At 33.6% G+C, this 5,507-nt stretch overlaps 1 long non-coding RNA gene across 2 annotated transcripts; it reads left to right on the top strand.

Annotated features, from left to right (window-relative positions):
* Positions 1-1,351: 1,351 nt before the first annotated feature.
* Positions 1,352-4,736, top strand: LOC145582302 (uncharacterized). 2 transcript variants are annotated; one of them, XR_014099854.1, is made up of 6 exons: positions 1,352-1,557; positions 1,678-1,890; positions 1,972-2,064; positions 2,184-2,288; positions 2,403-2,826; positions 4,482-4,736. It is a non-coding gene; the product is annotated as an uncharacterized LOC145582302 (long non-coding RNA). The 2 variants fall into 2 exon arrangements; XR_014099853.1 differs by having other exon boundaries at positions 2,184-2,312.
* The last annotated feature ends 771 nt before the right edge of the window (positions 4,737-5,507 follow it).

The following is a 5,507-nucleotide window of genomic DNA, read 5'->3' as shown; positions in this document are numbered from 1 at the left end:
AGGTAAGGCAAATGAAACTGCACTACTGTACTACAACAAACCCGAGTAGTTAGTATATGGTGTTTGAATTGTGTTCCTAATGATTCAATTTCTAGGTTCCTTTGTATATATACCTGCTGTCTTACTACTTCTGGTGTTAGTATTCCACAGTTACTGTTAGTTAGGTTAGGTCCTACAGGTTTCCATGCTTATACTCCTAATAGGACTCAACTATTGAGTTCATGTTCGTGAATATCCAGCTTTTTACCTTTAGATACCAACATGTTTGTGACTAGAACAGTGGAAGGTAAGTCTTTTTAACGGAAATAATGAGTTTTAGTAAGAAATATTTAACTGCATTGCTATAGACTCGACACTCAAGAACACATCCAACAATAACACACAGAAAATTGCTGCTACTATAGTGGATCATTAATTAATTTTGTCTTCACTTGCTGCTTCCCAAAATTGCTGCTACTGTTGTCCTTGTCCTGCATTTTTGTGCCTTCTTGTCTATGGAAACGAATTGGTGGTGCTGTGGGTGGGTTAGCCTAGTCCATTGCATGCATATCCATGATTGATTTCCTAATGATTTGGACTGCATATCCATTTAAGATTTTGTATATTGGAACTCTTTTGTGGCAACACCTATCAGAACTTTTTTTGTGGGAATCTAAGAAATTTGCTGGCTACACATGTCTCTTCTCATCAATATAGTTACAAGGTCAGGATAATATATTGTAAAATTAGTTTGCTGGGATATATAAAAATGAAAATGATGTATTACAGAAATTACCAGTGCCCTATCTATCATCAGTATGCTTCTTAATGATACTGAGAAATGCCAACCTAAAAGCATTACAACCTTTAGTTTCTCTCGTTTTTCCAATTCGAACTTCATGTTATTCATGTCCTACCTCATAGTCACTATTATAAGAATTTATCATCTTTCCATCTTTCGTTTCTTCAAAAACATATAAACGGCATGTCTGCAATGAAATCTCCCATTTTCTACTTGTTAGTAGCAATTTGGCAGTGTAGATGACCGCATGAACCTTCATTTAGCTTCTTTTCTAATTGTTTATAGTTCTTGAAATTGAAAGTGGCTCGTTAGTCTGACTATACCTTCATTTAGCACCTGCACATACCTTCAGATTTCTCGGCTTTTCACCATGATAGATGTCCTAATGATTTGGACTGCATATCCATTTAAGATGTCTGTATAACTGATAATATTACTTGCTACTTGCCATTGAATTTGCATGCTAATCTTCACTATTTCATAAATTTTTTAAACTGATTATTTCTTTTAACTTAATTTTGTTATTTTATTTAGATGCCAAGGTAATACTACATTAGTAAGTGGTATTATTCTGCCAATTGACGTTTGGAGTAATAACGGCGTCCAGTATTATGTCGAATTCATTTATGCTAGCCAATTAGGAAAGGTGGACATATTTTGGTTAAATTCATTAGTATGATTGCGAAGATGGAGTCACATTGTCCAGTTAGCTAGGGAAAAAAGATTGGCATGCAATCGACAAGCATTTTAAAGGGAAGATAATTACAGACATAAGAGTAAGTATATTCGTCCCTAAGACATCCCCTTTCATTGCCTAAACACACATACTTAGCCGGTCTCTTACTTCTAATAGATTACTTACTGATTTATATTTATAACTAATCATTTTACTGAAGGACTGCTTTGTGATTCCTCCTGGTGCGGAATATGACAACCAAGCTCTCAAGCGTGCCAATAAATGTTGGAGGTAGTTCAAATACTCTCTGAAACAGATTTATTACAAGCCATTAGAGAAGAAATTGGATGAGATTTGTAATCATGTGCCACATGGAATTACCAGTAGTAACTGGGTTAAGTTGTTGAAATATTGGGATTCAGATTACAGGAAAGTAAGGACAATATTTAGCTTACTGTTTACTTTATTAAACGTTAATTAATCTCTAACTAAAAATTTGAAAATGTGAGTGCAGACTATGTCAGCATGCAGTAAAAAAGCACGAGCTTCTCAAAATCAGTTTCATAGATCTGGCTATAAAAGTTTTGCAAACCAACAAGCTGATTATGTATGGAATATATATGTCATTTTATATTTACTTATGATGTTAGTAAGAGCATGCCTTTTTATATGAGGTATATAATGTTGTACATATCTTTAATGCTCGTTTTGCGTTATTATTTATAGGAAGATGAACATGGATAGAAGATGAGCTTGTTACCGCTGTGGATTAAAACCCATACGGGTAAAGATGGAAGTTTTCTTTCTAACACAGTCACTCAAGATTTTGTGGTATGGTTTTGTGAAAGATTTCTGGTATGATTTTGTGCAGATTTTGTGGTGTGATTTTGTGTAATTTTGTGGTCTTACATTACTACTAAATGTTGTTATGGGATGATGTTAAAGCTAAGGTTCAAGAGTTGAGGATGATGCACCCTAAGATGTCTGAACAAGAGCTCGAAGATGAAGCATTTCAGCAAACTATGTATCACGATGAGATTCCCGATCGTCTTGTAGGTTACGGACTAGGGGTTAAAAGAGGGGACATTTACGGGGTGCATGGTGTGTTAAGGAAGGAAGGATATGGAAAAGTTCAAAGAAGGACTATTGTAATGGTTGGTGTTAAAGAAGAAGTGACTGCTTTGCGCAAAAAAATGACACACTATCTCAAGAAAATGAAAAGCTGAAAGAACAAGTCGGACACAATAATTTTCTTCTTAAAGCACTTGTTGGATAGTTTTCTCAGATTGTAGGTGCAGTTCGTCAAGGGAATACATCTCCAATTCTTCTAAACAAAAAATCTGAATTCTTAGAAATGGTAAACCACTAGGTAACAAAGTCGCATTTCTCTTTATAACAAAGTACTGGTGATGTGTTGTGTTTAGATGCTAGTGAATCCCTATTTATATTTGATGATTATATCTTTGGTACGTATTGAATTGAGTAATTTCTTTAGTAAGCTGATGAAAAATAGACTGACCCAGAACAACATTTTAACAATTCATTGGAAACTCCCTTGAACAGAACAAACCAAAAAAGGCTTTCTAATAATTGCAGGTGAAGTGTCCTGCTGACCAGTTTCTGAGTTAATACCCATAGGTTCAACAAGCTTATGCTCCAACTTACTATGATCTACCTCCATTTTCACCGGTGGCTACTTTGTCAGTAACCTTCTGCTTGACAATTTACCTAACAATTTTTTCCTTAGCAGGCTTCACACCCTTCTAAGCACTAGTGTTAGCCCATGTCCTTTTCTTTTCTACATTGTTAGCTTAGCTTCTTCAGTCAGTTCATCCATTTTTTTCTTCTCAGCACTTTTGATACTTTTCTCTCCTTCTTTATCATTCGTGCTAGCCTTCTTTAAGTCTATCTTTTTCTTTATGAGCATATGATAAGGAAATAACTACTGCGCATCACATTACAAAAAAGTAGTCTAGCAATATATAATTGTTTAGCAATAAGTAGTCTTCGGGTATATCTTCACTATCAGCTTCTGCATTTTCTGAAAGTAGAGAAACAATAAGTTAGGAACAGAATCTGGAGGAAGATAGGTACTTGGATTCACAATGGACTTGAGAGTCATCATTCAACCAATTCTCAAGTTTAGGCAGTCATCTCCTTCAGGTTTTACAATGAATTATATATACAAAGAGAAATGAACTATGATAATATTTGGTTGTAACTTGTAGTACTATACTTTTTAGCTAAAAGTAATATGCCTTGAAACTTGTAGTACTGTACTGATAATAGTAGTGAAAGTGGGAAGAAAATAGTAGCACATGCTAAATTACTAGACTACTTATCAAAGATACTACTCCCTCTGTCTCAATTTACTTGCAACATTTTGACTGGACACACTTGCCGATGCACATGTTTGACCGTTGATATCTTTTATTATATATTTATAAAGTCTACAAAATTTTTATATTAAGAAACTATTTATTAAAATAAACCCAACAATATCTTACATGATTGCATTAACTTTCATATAATAGCTAAATAAGATGGTCAAAGTGAGATGTGTGAATAATGCAAAAAGTCAAAATGTTGCGAGTAATTTGGGACGGAGGGAGTACTTATTTATTCACAAGTTTCTTGCTGCTTGCAATATATGTTTCTTTATCATTTATAACTCTCAATTGCTACAGTTTTACAGGTGCTGTTTTAAAAATGGTTTTTTTTTTTTAGTTTCTCCTTCTCATACTTTAATTGAAACAATTATGTATGTTGAAATGTGCTTGTGCCATCCTCCATATACTAACTCCCTTCTTCCCCTTTTGTGTGTACTATTTCGGGTTTCGTCACTTTTAAGTTTTTGGTTGGGTTTACTAGATGATGAGAAACGGTGGTGGCTAAAGTAGTAAACATGAGAGTTATCTCCTGAAGAAGGGAGCATATGTCAAGTCTGATGTCTATGTGAATTCTTGAATCTTGAGCCTGTACTGTGTAATGTACTAATTTATACTTTGTATTTTTTTTTTGAAGATTGGAAAAGGCAATGTAGGTGCAACAAGAGAATAGGTCGGGACACTTGAGCATCAAAACAAGCGACTATATCGTCTATAAGGCCATCATCTATATATTTTGGTTTTTAGTCTTATATTAGTGATATATTTATTTATGGACAAGCTACTATAATATGCGATTTTTTTTTTTTTTAGTAATTGTGTTGATGTTTTCTTTTTATAAATTTGGTAATTAACTACTTACTCTTATTATTGTTGATTATTGTTTTTTTTATCTAGTTATATAGAATATTCGTTTATTTTAATTTTAATGTTATTAATTTAATTTATGATAAATTTAAATAAATATAATGTATATATGATGGTAATAATTTAATAAGATTGAAAAAGAGGGGAAAAAAAAAGCTTAAAAAAAAAAATTCTGGACCCTTTTTAATGTCTACATATTTTGCACATTTTCATATTTCAAGAGTTTCCCGCCATACCATAGGCTGACACGATTAAAAGCAAGACAACAAAAAGCTTCACTAAATTTGAGTATGTAGACATGTAAAAGTGTCGCTAAAAAACTAGAAAAATTTGGGATAATGCGCGAAATAAGTATTTTTTGACTCTTCGTATATTAGTTTGGACACATAAAAGCGTCGATATTCTCGACGCTTTTTGATCCCACTCAAAATTCTCGACTCACGTATTCTCGACGCTTTTTAGCAGCGTTGAGAAATATTTTTGCGACGCTTTTTAATGTCGAAAAAAGCCTAAAAAGCGTCCAAAAAACACGCTTTTTGTAGTAGTGATATGTACTATTTTCGCATAAGGAGAGATAGAGTTGATATGTAGTAACCATATGTAAGAAAACAGTGAATAAAGTGAGAAAGATGACTAAGTATATGATAAAAAGTACTCAGTCTGTATGACTAAGTACGTAGATTAGTATATGACTAAGGCCCTGTTCTTTTGAGCTTTTGGGCAAAGCAGAGCAGAGCACGGGTCAGCAGAGAAAGGCAGATTAAAATTCAGCAGAGCATAGTAGATTTCAGGATAG

This window comes from Chenopodium album, chromosome 15 (genome assembly GCF_948465745.1).
Source record: "Chenopodium album chromosome 15, dcCheAlbu1.1, whole genome shotgun sequence".
Lineage (NCBI taxonomy): Eukaryota > Viridiplantae > Streptophyta > Magnoliopsida > Caryophyllales > Amaranthaceae > Chenopodium > Chenopodium album.
This window is presented reverse-complemented; position numbering and strand designations above follow the sequence as displayed.